The 13427-nt window shown below is 38.2% G+C and overlaps 1 protein-coding gene across 1 annotated transcript in view; it reads left to right on the top strand.

Annotated features, from left to right (window-relative positions):
- The first annotated feature begins 6096 nt into the window (after positions 1 to 6096).
- The window catches only part of Rusc2 (RUN and SH3 domain containing 2), a 45896-nt gene continuing 38565 nt past the window's right edge, over positions 6097 to 13427 (top strand). Inside the window, exon 1 of the mRNA XM_048783413.1 lies at positions 6097 to 6118. The gene's annotated coding sequence lies outside the window, so the exon portion shown is untranslated. The remainder of the gene's footprint in view (positions 6119 to 13427) is intronic.

Below are 13427 nucleotides of genomic sequence, written 5' to 3'. Positions count from 1 at the left end.
TTTTTTTTTTTTTTTTTTTTTAACATTTATTTTTTGGTTAGACACAATACCTTTATTTTGTTTATTTATTTTTATGTAGTGTTGAGGATCGAACCCAGGGCCTCGAGCATGTTAGGTGAGTGCTCTATCGATGAGCCACAACCCCAGCCCCAGCCCTTTGTCTTAATTTAATGAGCTACATAGAACCAGCAATAAATGTAGATCCCTTTTAGCCTAAGATCTGTGCTAGTTTGTCAGCCTGTTTAAACGCAGAGTTAAGAATTTTTCTAGCCATGCTTTCTAGCTTAAAATATGAAAATAATCTTTGTTTTTAGAATATTTAAATGATGTATACATTTTTTAAACATACACTTAAAATCTATGTATTGAATGTTGCTGCAGCTCATTTCCTTTGTTGACTTCTTGGTCCAGTTTCCTCTAGACCGCACTTTCAAACTTTTTAACTTTTATCCCATCCCTGACATACTGATTTAGTAAGTCTGGCATGAGATCCAAGAATCTACTTGCCTAATAAATTCCCATATGAGGATGATTCTGCTGATCCTCAGACCACACTTTGAGTAGTACTGCTCTTAGTCAATATAAAAGCTTTTTTTTTTTTTTTTTTTTTAAGAAAAAGTCATAATGCACCAGAAAAATAGCGCCACTGTTTTAAGAGTGTGAATTATGATATATTATACTGGGTTTTCTTCCTTTAAAGAATTAGTATTATAAATCTCCCACTCGTTCAAGACTAAGAAATTGTGGAAAATAGTTCTAAGGAAATCCTATTTGCTGCCCAGACTTTACCCAAGAAAATGCTTACATTTAAATGTCTTTTTATGAAGAAAGATGACATGAAGGACACATTTTCTCTTTGGGACTTAAAAAACACCTTCTCTATTTTGTTTAAAAATAATATCTGAAAAATATTTTGTCTCTTTTTTTCTGATCATAGATAAAATATTTGCTCACTTTGTAAAATCTGCAAAGTGAAAGCAAGCATAAAATGAAACATATCATTGAACAATTCTTGGAAGCCAAATTTTTAATAGCTTATGGCACATTCAAACAATTGTTCTCATAATTTCAAACAATGGTCACCATAATTTATTAACTCAAACTTTGTCTCTGATAGTTTTTTTAAAATAGAATTTGGAAATTGGAGTTACTGAGTTAAAGGATTTGAACATTTTTAAGACTTGAAAATAGACATATATTTTTTTCCCAGGGCTGGGGACATAGCTCAGTTGGTGGAGTACTTGCCTTGCATGCACAAGGCCCTGGGTTCAATCCCCATTATTATTATTCTAAGTTCATTATGAAGGTTATACCAAAATATATTTATATTGGCAAAGTATAAAAGTACCAATATTACTTAACCTTCACTGGAATTAATTATTATTATTTTGTCTTAAAACTGATAGGCAAAAGATGATATTTTATTGTTTTTTTTAATTTTTTTTAGTTGTAGATGGACATAATACTTCTATGTTTTTTAATTTATTTATTTTTATGTGGTGCTGAGGATTAAACCCAGTGCCTCACAAGTGCTAGGCAAGTGCTCTACTGCTGAGCCACAACCCCAGTCTGGTATTTTATTGTTTTAAAATTAACTCTTTTTGTAGTTCATTAGCTACATTCTGTTCTTTCTTCTGTGAAGTATTGGCTCTTATCCTGCCTGTTTTTATGTTATTGGTTTGAAGTGAAATAAACAAGTCACAGAAGGACAAATACTGCATGATTCCGTCTATATAAGGTATCTGAAATAGTCGAAATCATAGAAGCAAAAGGTATGATCATGATTGCCTAGGGCTGGAGAAAAGGTAAATGGGGTGTTGCTGTTCAGTGGTTATAATGTTTCAGTTATACAAGATGAGTAAGTCCCAGAGATCTGCTGTACACCTTTGGGGTTATAGTTAACAATACTCTACACATAAAAACTTGTTAGGAAATGGGCATAGGGGTGCTCAACTGATATTCTAGCGACTCTGGAGGCTGAGACGGGAGGATGCTGGGTTGGGTTAGGGATGTAGCTCAGAGGTAGAGAAAAAGAAATTTGTTAGGATGGTAACCTAATAATTCTTACCATAATTTTTTAAAATCTTAGTTTTTAGTTGTCAATTTTCACAAGTTTTTAGGATACTGGCCTTTTATATATTTGTGGGTAATACTTATATGCCTTTTAATTTTGTTTCTGAGTCTTGACATACAGAATTGTATAATTTCCATGTGGTCATATCTTCAGTTGTATCTTGCAATTTCTGTACTCCCTTCTTTCAGCAAATGTCCTGAGTCTGGGACTGTTGGGCTTGGATCTCCAAAGAACTCTTTTTATGTACATGGTTCTTCCTGACTGAAATCCCTTCTCTGACTACTCCCCCCATATTTCTATTCATAAGAATCTAGACATTTGACCTTCTTTGTGAAAACTTTCTTGATCACCCTGTGAAAATTTGGGTATAATTTCCACTATGTTTTCATTGGTTTTGTTTGGAGCTACATTATAACAAGTACTAGTACTGGGAAAAAAGAAAAAAAAAAAGATGCCACATGGTGGTGCACACCTGTAATCCCAGTGACTCAGGAGGCTAAGGAGAGGGATCAAAAGTTTGGGCAACAGAGTAGGACCCTATCTCAAAGTAAGTAATAAAAAGAGGTAGGCGTGTAGCTCAATGGTAGTGTGCCTCTGGGTTCAACCCCCAGTACTACCAAAAAGAAAAAGTGAATAGAAAATCAAGTAAGTGGAGACAGCATGGTTGGCCAATGAAGGCTGGCTATTGGAGAGGACAGAACAATAATGTGGGGTCAGGGAATTTATCTTTAAATAAAGAGACATTTTATCAAGTTAATTTATGTGCATGTGGTTAGGAAGTCAAATAGGGTAATGTATGAACCCGTATTATTACTACATAATTTGTAACATAACTTGTAATACATGACTGTCTTTTGGTTTGTTTAGTCTTCTATGTATTTGTCCCTAGTTCTGCCCAAATTCTTTAGCAAATCTGTATTCCTCCCAATCTAATTTTCCAAATGGTCAGACAGTTCCTTTTTCTTTGGCATTGAGGTATGTTGTTCCTCATTCTTCATCTCTTCAACTTTCTTGCAACACTAAGCTTAAACATCATTTTGCCAGAGACCTTCCCTGACCCACTCTCTTAATCAGATCCTCTCATTATCCTATACTTTTTATTTGTGGTATTTATCACAGCTTATAATGGTATTTTTATTTGTACAGTGGTTTGTCTGCCTTCCTTCGCTAGATGGTAAATTCTTTGAGGACTAGGATACTGCTGCATTATTCACCACTATATTGCTAGCAATTATCTCAATTTTTGGCTCATAGGAATTTTTGCACAAAGACTAAATTATTAGCCCTTGAAAGAAGTCTTGAGAGAGGGCCTTAAATTACAGCACTGGTTGTAGGAATTAGAAGAGAGGATGGATAGCTTTTTGTTTTTTTGGTACTGGAGTTTGAACCCAGGGACACTTTACCACTGAACTACATCCCCAGTCCTCTTTCTTTCTTTCTTATTTATTTTGGTAGTGGGTACTGGAGATTGAATTTAGGGACACTCAACCACTAAGCCACATCCCCAGCCCTATTTTGTATTTTATTTAGAGACAAGGTCTCATTGAGTTGCTTAGTGTCTTGCTTTTGCTGAGGCTGGCTTTGAACTCATGATCCTCCTGCCTCAGCCTCCCAAACTGCTGGGATTACCCAGTCTCCTTTATTTTTTATTTTGAGACAGGGTCTCACTAAATTGTTCAATCCTTCTGCCTCAGCCTCCCATGTTGCTGGAATTACAGGTGTGTGTCACCACACCCGGCAAGAGATTCTTTTCTAAAGCAGAGTTATGAGATTTCGGGAGGGCCACACGATGTTCCGTCTAGAAACAATTAGACCTTTTAAGGAGAATCTTATCAGCCCATGAATTCATGTGGAGGACTCATTTTCACTGTATTCTGTTGAAAGTGAGAAGTTCGGGTCATCATATATTTAACAATAGTCATTGGGTAGGAGATTCTTGATTTGTGGATAACTTGCAAATCCACTCTAACCTTCTTTCTTTGTATTCCTTTGGAATGTTTCCTAGGACAGAATCACTTTGCTTTTACATCTTACAGGGAAACAAAGAACAGAGCCATTAAAAAGGGCTAAAGAATTTGAGGTACCATGCTTATTGGAAAGAAAACATTGGCTATGATGGTGACTTTGGTTCACTATTGTAAATTAGTAAATTGCATAGTACTAGGGTCTCAAAAAGGCAGTAGCAGGCATTTGGGTACAAGAAAAGAAGATTCCTGATTCATACTTTTAAAAAAAAAATTTTAAATATTTATTTATTTATTTATTTTTCTAGTTTTTGGCGGACACAACATCTTTGTTTGTATGTGGTGCTGAGGATCGAACCCGGGCCGCATGCATGCCAGGCTAGCGCGCTACTGCTTGACCCACATCCCCAGCCCCCTGATTCATACTTATTAAATTTTCACTTACTGAGCCCTACACAATACCAATTCCTGATGTGTTATATATCTTTTCTGTAACTCCTACCCCCATCTGTAGAAGTATTATCATCGTTGTTTAGAAATGAATCTGAAGGCAGGTGTGTGGTGCATACCTGTAATCCCAGAAACTCAGAAGGTCTGTCAAGAGGATTGCAAGTTTGAGGTCAGCCTCAACAAGTTAGTGAGACTCTGTCTCAAAATAAAAAATAAAAAGGGCTGGGGATGTAGCTCAGTGGTAGAGTGCCCCTGGGTTCAATCCCCAGCACAAAATTAAAAAAACAAAACAAAAAACGTAAAAACGTAGGGCTGAGGGAACTTGCCTGGTACTGCAGAATTTTTTTTTTATGGACACACAATACCTTTATTTTATTTATTTGTTTGTTTGTTTTTATGTGGTTCTGAGAATCAGACCAGGCAAGTGCTCTACCACTGAGCTAAAACCCCAGCCCCATAGTTTGTTTTTAAGAAGGGTTATATGCCCATCTTTTTATAGTTCTCTGCATTGACCAGAAAGAAATGAAAATGACTGGAAGCTGGAAAAACCAAAGCAATGTTCTATTTTTTCATTATAATGGCTAGTAGTTAGCTAAAGTGAGTTCCTATGCCTTAAATAAACACATGTAATGTAAATAGGAACTAAACTCCAGCAAAATGAATGGGAATTGAAATGGAGCTCAAATAAGAGAGCGAATTATTGATAAATTCTAGTGAATCTTCAAGAGCCAGAGTTTTTAATTCAAACATAATTTCAGTTGTCAATACAGTATAAACTAGACTCTGATTAATAAATATAACACTTTGGGCTCTGGAAAGAGCTGACTTTATGATTTAACTGTCTTGTCTTTCTTTTGAATGCAGCCATTTCAAATACCTACTTCATAGTTTGCATAGTCCTGGTTATTTGTTTGGTTTTCCTCAGTGAACTAGAAGCTCCATGAAGGCAGGTACCAGATCTGTTTGTTCAAATAGTACAGTCAGTGCCTGGCACTTCATTGGGGCTCAGTTAATATTTTTTACTAATTTATATAGTCTTTATCTAGATTTTGGCATCTCAAGGTTCTCAGGATCATAAATTCCTTCACATACCTGCCTGAAGCAGGAAAGGAAATTCTTCCAGAGCCCTGCTGGTATGCTTCTGGGTTAGGCTGTTACATTCCCCAGGTCCTACCTCTTTGGGTGGAGCCCCCAAAGCTTGATGCCACATGGGCTGTGTTTTTGGCAAAGGGGCTTGTCCTTGTTCTGAGGTTCTGACTATAAATGGATTATGCTATTTCCTGTCCCCAGGTGAACTCAGTGGGGCTGCAGCTGGCTGTAAGAATTGAGTTACTGCTTTCTCTTCTGGAACCTCCCTACCTCTAGAGATGGCACCAGTATAGGGTGACCAAGTAGGAAATGCCAAACCTTTTCCTGAAGTTCTAAACAGCTTAAGGAGTCCTCCAGATGGAGCTGGAATCGCTCCCAGTGAGAAGAGCTGGATCTTACGTAACTTTATAGACAGCCCTTTTTAGGAAAAAACAAACTGTTCCTCGGCTACTGCTGGACTTTTTGAGACACATCCTGAATTCTTTCCTAGCTGCTCAGCATTCCCCGTTGAAGGCAGCTAACAGGACAAAACTGAAGACTGGTAAGGTTAATGGGGAAAATAGGAAAAGGGAGGGGGAGAGGGATGTCCATCATTCTGGCTGGAACATACTGTTCTGGTTCTCAAGCTGCAGCTCCCATCCAGGCAGTAGAGGGAGCACAGTGTGGTGTGGAGGGAACTCTGAAAGAGGAGTGGTACCTCGCTGCACATTCCAGAAGACAGCCCTTGTATTTCTTTTTCTTTTTCTTTTTTTTTAAAGAGATTTCTTTCTTTATTTTTTTTTTAAATGGGCCTTTGTGTGCAATGCTGAGAATTGAACCCAGTGCCTCACACATGCCAGGCAAGTGCTCTACCACTGAGCCACAACCCCAGCCCATGTATTTCTTGTATCCTCCTTAGCACCCCCACACTCTAACAAGAAGGACTATAAGCATGTACATGGCTATAATAAACCACATTCTGCTCTGGAGAAAGATGTTTTTCTAGTTTAGTTTGGTGAAGATTCAGTTCCTCCTTGGTTCAATTCAGGAAACATTTTAAGCATCTACCATAAGCCTTTGAAGGGTTTTTGTTGTTGTTATTGTTTTTGTACTGGGGTTGAATTCAGGGGCACTTAACCACTTAGCAACATTCCAGCACTTTTTTTGTGTTTTATTTAGAGACAGGGTCTTGCTGAGTTGCTTAGGGCCTTGCTAAGTGGTTTTTTTTTTTTTTTAAATTGACTCATGTACATATTTATGGGGTACCGTGGGACATTTTGAAACATTTATACAATGTGTAAAGCATAATGGCATATCCATCACCTTAAACATTTATGATTTCTTTGTGTTGGAAATATTCAGATATTCAAAATCTTCTCTACTAGCTATTTTAAAATACATGATAAATTATTCTTTAAAGGCGTTTAAAGAGGCTGATGTAAATAGACTTCATCTTCAAAGGATAACTCCAAAAGGAGATCAATTTCAAGGTTAATGTAGAAATTTAGTCAAGTAATAATTATAGGTTGGTCTTTAGTCTGTAGGGATAGAGAAGGGTGAATAGAATCAGTAATACTTGATGATCATTGGAATACAGTAGGATGTATAAAGTAGAAAATGACATAAGTAACCAAAACTCAAAATTGATGACTTAACATAAGTTGGAAGTTTTTTTTCTCAGCAAAAGCAACAAATACAGCCAGCCCTGGCAGCTTCATAGTCATTTGAGACCCAGGCTCCTTCCTGATTTTTCCTCTGCTATCCTTAGGCCATCTTTATGATCACTCATACCCTACTAGCAGCAGGATAGGAAAAGGATGCACTCTGTTCATCATAAAGGGACTGCCAAGAAGTCCACACAGCATTTATATTGTAGCTTAGTAAAATGGCCACTCCCACTGTAAGAGAGATGGAAATGTAGAATTTTAATTGGGCAGCATCAAATCCAGCCAAATACCAAGGTTCTATTAAATTAAAAGTGAAAAGGAGAGTGGATAATTCATTGGCAGCTAACAATAACATTTAAATCTTATTATTGTGAAGAATAAACAATTTAGTTCAGATAAATCCCCAGCACAAGTATCAATATAGCTATACTAATTTAATCTGAATCACTATCATGTAAAATTGCCATATTTGTGATTGTAAGTATCTTATCATTCATTAATATTCTGATTATAGAAGAGGGTAGACCAAACATATTGCTGCTATTTAGAACAAAATCCAAAGAAGGTACAAATTAAGGCATTTGCTTAATCTCTACCACAGATATTAGCAAGGGCTTTGAGAGTCAGGCAAGAAATCCAAGCCCAACTCTTCTAATTTGAAGCTCTGTGATCTTGGATAAAGTTAATCTCTTTAAGAGATTTTAACTCCAAACAGCAGTGATACTATCTACTTTGCATAGTTATAGTAAAGATTAGAAATGCATTTATGACAAACATCTAGTATAGTTGGTAGCATAATAAAAATAGCTAATATTATTATAAGTATTTGTTATTTGCAAGAAGTCATTTATTTCCTTCTATCTCGTGGCACATTGAGAGGTTTTCCTCCAAAGATTTATAACCATTTGTACATTGTTCTTAGGTTGCTTCTATAGCATTTTGGTTCCTGTTTACAAAGCCTGTAACTACTTGTGATAGCACCTCCATTCACAGTCTCCCCTTCATCTTTGCTCAAAATGAACTCTCCCCTAGCCTCAAACCTTTCATCGATATTTATCACGTCCAAGCCCATCTTCCTGTTAATGGTTTTCTTACTATCCACATTCGTACCACATATGGAAGTAGGGGAGGGGTTGGGGCATAAGCCAATTAAGGTATGGATTTGGAACCTGAGGGCAGGGGGAAAAAATGTCTTGTAGAATCATGTAATAGTATTGTTAAGCAGAAATAGAAAAATAAAGATGGTTTATAGTTCATTCTGATAATGCTTACTGCATTACTGCTAAATTCCAGAGATGCTTTTGAAGTACTTTATGTGAGGGAAATTAGCCAGTCTGTCAGACCCAATACAAATAACCTCAGGATTCTTCCTTTACATTCCTCAGTGGCTCCTTAGCAGGGAGCTGCCTCTGAAATGTCTGCCACAGCCCTGCAGGAAGAGGAAAGAACATCTTCTGGGATCAGAATTTTGAGATACAGACCTTGACTAATGAGACCTTTAATGTCTAGAGTAGGGGTCAGCAAAATGTGGCCTATGCCAGGGTGTTTTCATATGGCCCACAAACTGAGAGTGTTTTTTACTTTTTTTTTTTTTTTTTTTTTTGTAANTCCCAGTGACTCAGGAGGCTAAGGAGAGGGATCAAAAGTTTGGGCAACAGAGTAGGACCCTATCTCAAAGTAAGTAATAAAAAGAGGTAGGCGTGTAGCTCAATGGTAGTGTGCCTCTGGGTTCAACCCCCAGTACTACCAAAAAGAAAAAGTGAATAGAAAATCAAGTAAGTGGAGACAGCATGGTTGGCCAATGAAGGCTGGCTATTGGAGAGGACAGAACAATAATGTGGGGTCAGGGAATTTATCTTTAAATAAAGAGACATTTTATCAAGTTAATTTATGTGCATGTGGTTAGGAAGTCAAATAGGGTAATGTATGAACCCGTATTATTACTACATAATTTGTAACATAACTTGTAATACATGACTGTCTTTTGGTTTGTTTAGTCTTCTATGTATTTGTCCCTAGTTCTGCCCAAATTCTTTAGCAAATCTGTATTCCTCCCAATCTAATTTTCCAAATGGTCAGACAGTTCCTTTTTCTTTGGCATTGAGGTATGTTGTTCCTCATTCTTCATCTCTTCAACTTTCTTGCAACACTAAGCTTAAACATCATTTTGCCAGAGACCTTCCCTGACCCACTCTCTTAATCAGATCCTCTCATTATCCTATACTTTTTATTTGTGGTATTTATCACAGCTTATAATGGTATTTTTATTTGTACAGTGGTTTGTCTGCCTTCCTTCGCTAGATGGTAAATTCTTTGAGGACTAGGATACTGCTGCATTATTCACCACTATATTGCTAGCAATTATCTCAATTTTTGGCTCATAGGAATTTTTGCACAAAGACTAAATTATTAGCCCTTGAAAGAAGTCTTGAGAGAGGGCCTTAAATTACAGCACTGGTTGTAGGAATTAGAAGAGAGGATGGATAGCTTTTTGTTTTTTTGGTAACGGGGATTGAACTCAGGGGCATTCGACTACTGAGCCACATCCCCAGCCCTATTTTGTATTTTATTTAGAGTTAGGGTCTCACTGAGTTGCTTAGCACCTTGCTATTGCTGAGGCTGACTTTGAACCCTTGATCCTCCTGCCTCAGCCTCCTGAGCCACTGGGATTACAGGCATGTGCCACTGTGCCCAGCTGTTTTTTACATTCCCAAATTATTAAATTTCAGATGTTCTTACCACAAAAATGATAAGTTTTTGAGGAGATATATACTCTTTATATAAAGATATATATCTCTTTATATAAAGAGATATATATCTTTTTGAGGATATATATATGTGTGTGTGTATGTGTGTGTGTTAATTAGCTTGATTTAATTATTCCACATTGTATTCATAAATCAGAACATTGCTTTTTATTCCATAAATACATATACATTGTCAATTTACAACAAAACATAAGAAAAAGAATATATGGCATAACAATGTGGCCCACAAAACGTAGATATCTATTCTCTGATCTTTTGAGTTTGCTGATCCCTGATCCAGAGGCCTTTTCTCTAAAAGGAGGTGGGTCTCATCAGACCCTGCAGGAGTTTTAGATGTCTGTTTTAAATCCCAGGATAGGCACTGGCAGAAAGAGGTGTCAGCATCAATGAAGAATAGTTCTGGAGACCTGGCCAACTAACCCCATACTGAATTGCCAGGCTAGCAAGACCAAAGGCTTGTGTTGGGCTTAGAACACAGTATTGCCTTTGTTCTTACTGAGCAGTGGCATACGTCCCTTCATTGGTGTTGCTTTCTCAGACCTTTTAGGCTAAGTTCAGTAAGTCCTGTTGCTGATGCTGTATCAGTGGGATATATGCCTCAGATTGGAATACTGGGCCCCCCATATGGGATAATTCAGTTTGTGACTCCTGGATAGAGCAAGAGGATGCTTCTTTTTGCTACCATGTTCCTACCCAGGGATGCTTTACCACTGAGCTACATTCCCAGACATTTTTATTTTTTATTTTGGGCACTAAGTCCTTAGGGCCTTGCAAAGTTGCTGAGGCTGGCCTTAAACTTTCAATCCTCCTGCCTTAGCCTCCCAAGTCGATGGATTACAAGCATATACCACCACACTCAGCTGTTTCTTCCTTTTCTAATATAAACTAATGGAAGTCAATTTCTTATGTCTCCATAAGCAGATTCCTATTGCACATGTTCCTCAAATCAGAGGTAGGGATTATAGGCCTGAAAGAAAGGCATTGGACCTTAATGGACAGACTAGGACTACTTCCCAACATCACTGTGACTTAGAAGAAGGAAAACCCCAGGAGGCAGCCAGGGCTCTCTACTTACATACATGAATGACAGTTCTATTTCTGAAATACTTTACTTAAAGGATTTGATAGAGTTTACATTTCCTGTTATTTGTTTTTATTTTTCAAATATTTTTTGTTGCTACAATATCAGAAGATGTATACAATTAGACCCTTTTCAAGGAAGTAAAAGAGCTTGAAAAGGCAGGTACCCTGCCCCAGATGACCCAGCAAGCCAGGGAAGAAGCCAAGAATGAAAGCAGTGTTTCTATTCTTGGCCATCCTGCCACTGTCTTAGGCATGGGTAGCTTCCAGATAGAACTGAGATCAAACTTCTTTATCACTAGTGATCAGATCTCATTGCTTTGGGGCTACATTGTTTTTCTGATGACCAGGTAGATAAACCTTGAATGACACAAAAATAATGTATTGAATGAGTGGTTCACTAGCCTACCTTTCTGCCAGCACCCTAGCTCCTCAAAGTATTGGTATGTTGTGTCACTGATGATGGTTGTGAGTCAGCCACTGTCAGGAAGATGACAGAGTTATTGTTTCTGTGTGCATGACTGCTTTCTTTGCACTTCAACATTCCTACCTGGTGTGTAGTACATTCTTGTCATTCCAAAGAAGTCTGCTGTGTACACAGTCCCATAGGCCAGTCTACATCTATTTACATCAGCTCTCCAGCTGCCAGCCTCCTCACGCTCCTATCTGCCTAATGGAACAAGTAAAAAAATGTGTCAGGAGTTGCCTTTCAGGGAGGTAATTGGGATATCCATAGAGTTCCAGATGCTATGGTCAGAGTATACAGTTCTTAGGATCCTAGCCCTTGGGGGACAAAGAATCTTTCAGGAGGGATCATCTGGGCACTGGCTCTTGGCCAAATGATGGCTGATTTCTTGGTGGTTTAATCTTATTGTGTAATGAATGTCTAGGAAAGAAACTCTGGTGACACAAATTTTCAAGGAATTTTATATTCCTGCTAAAAACTATGCAAATCAATTGAGGACCAGCTTAACCCATTCTTTGTCTCAAATATCTTATAAAACTCTCCAAGCAGACTTTTCTTTTTCATCTTAACACACTCTGTACTACTCTGGGACTTGTGAAAGGGTCTGCTTTTGGTTGGTTCAATGGCAGTCTCTCCTTGATTTTATTCATCATTTCAATGCAACCAGTTTGTGAGTGGGCGTATGAGTGCCCTGACTAAAACAATGTGTTAGATCTTTTGTACAAGACTCTGAAGAATGCTGTGAGCAAAAGTTTTCAATTTGAGGTCCATCTGGTCCCAAAGAGTTGGGACTAGATACCTGGACCCATGAAAGCTCTGTTTCTTCCCCTTCCCTGTCACTGTTAATGCTAAACTGATTTTCAACAAAGCTGGCTTCCTCCAGAATCCAACTTAGCAACCTGGAGAAGCCTGAGGCCACTCCTATAGCAGGAAGCTGTCCTACATTTGGGCAGTAACCAGTAGAACTTGATACTGACGCCAGAGTGTAAAAATAAACACCTCCTACGATCTGTCTTAATCCATTGGCATCAGAGTTGCTATTATTAGTCTATAGGCCTCACAGGCAGCTGTGATGGGCAGACAACAGCCTGGTCAGACCTATCCTGCCATCTTGGGATCAGAGTGTTCCTCCCCTTCACCTCCTGGGATGTGATCTGGGGCCCCAGGAGAAGCAGCATCAGTCTGGGCTCATACCTACAACAGGTATGAGATGGAGTCCTATAGTGTCTTTAGTCTGCAAGAGCCTGAGGCTCCCAGCGCCAGCTACCAGTCTAGAGTATAATGAGCATAAGATGACTGATTCAGGCCTAGTGTAGAGCAGGGGAAAAAAGAGAATATGACTTTCTTTCTATTCCTTTGACTTTTTTTTTTTCCAGTTGTAGATGGACACAGTACCTTTATTTTATTTTTTATTTTTATGTGGTGCTGAGGATCAAACCCAGTGCCTCACACATGCCAGGCGAGCACTCTACCACTGAGCCACAGCTCCAAAAAGAGATTTTTTGCTCCCCGATTTTCTAGACCTGGAGTCTTTAAAACTGGGAGAGAGGAAAGGACTCTTTCCTCTGCCAGCGGTATAATAATATTAGGGACTTATTACTGAGCACTAATCATGTGTCAGGTATTACATATAGTATCTTATTTAATTCTCCGTCAAACCTTTGAGGGAAAATATGCCAGTATTACAGCTGAAAGACCTCAGGTTTGGTGAGGTTTACTGATTTCCCAAAGTTACATAGCTGGCAAGTCATGTGTTAGGTTTAAGGCCAGGCCCATCTTTACACCAAATCCGTGCTATGAACTTTATAGAACATAGGCTCCCGAAGCCTCAAGAACTGGCCAAACTCCAGCCACCTGCTTTTTAAAAATTTAAAAATAAACAAAAACAAG

This window comes from Marmota marmota, unplaced genomic scaffold, assembly GCF_001458135.2.
Source record: "Marmota marmota marmota unplaced genomic scaffold, marMar, whole genome shotgun sequence".
In the NCBI taxonomy this organism is placed as follows: domain Eukaryota; kingdom Metazoa; phylum Chordata; class Mammalia; order Rodentia; family Sciuridae; genus Marmota; species Marmota marmota.
This window is presented reverse-complemented; position numbering and strand designations above follow the sequence as displayed.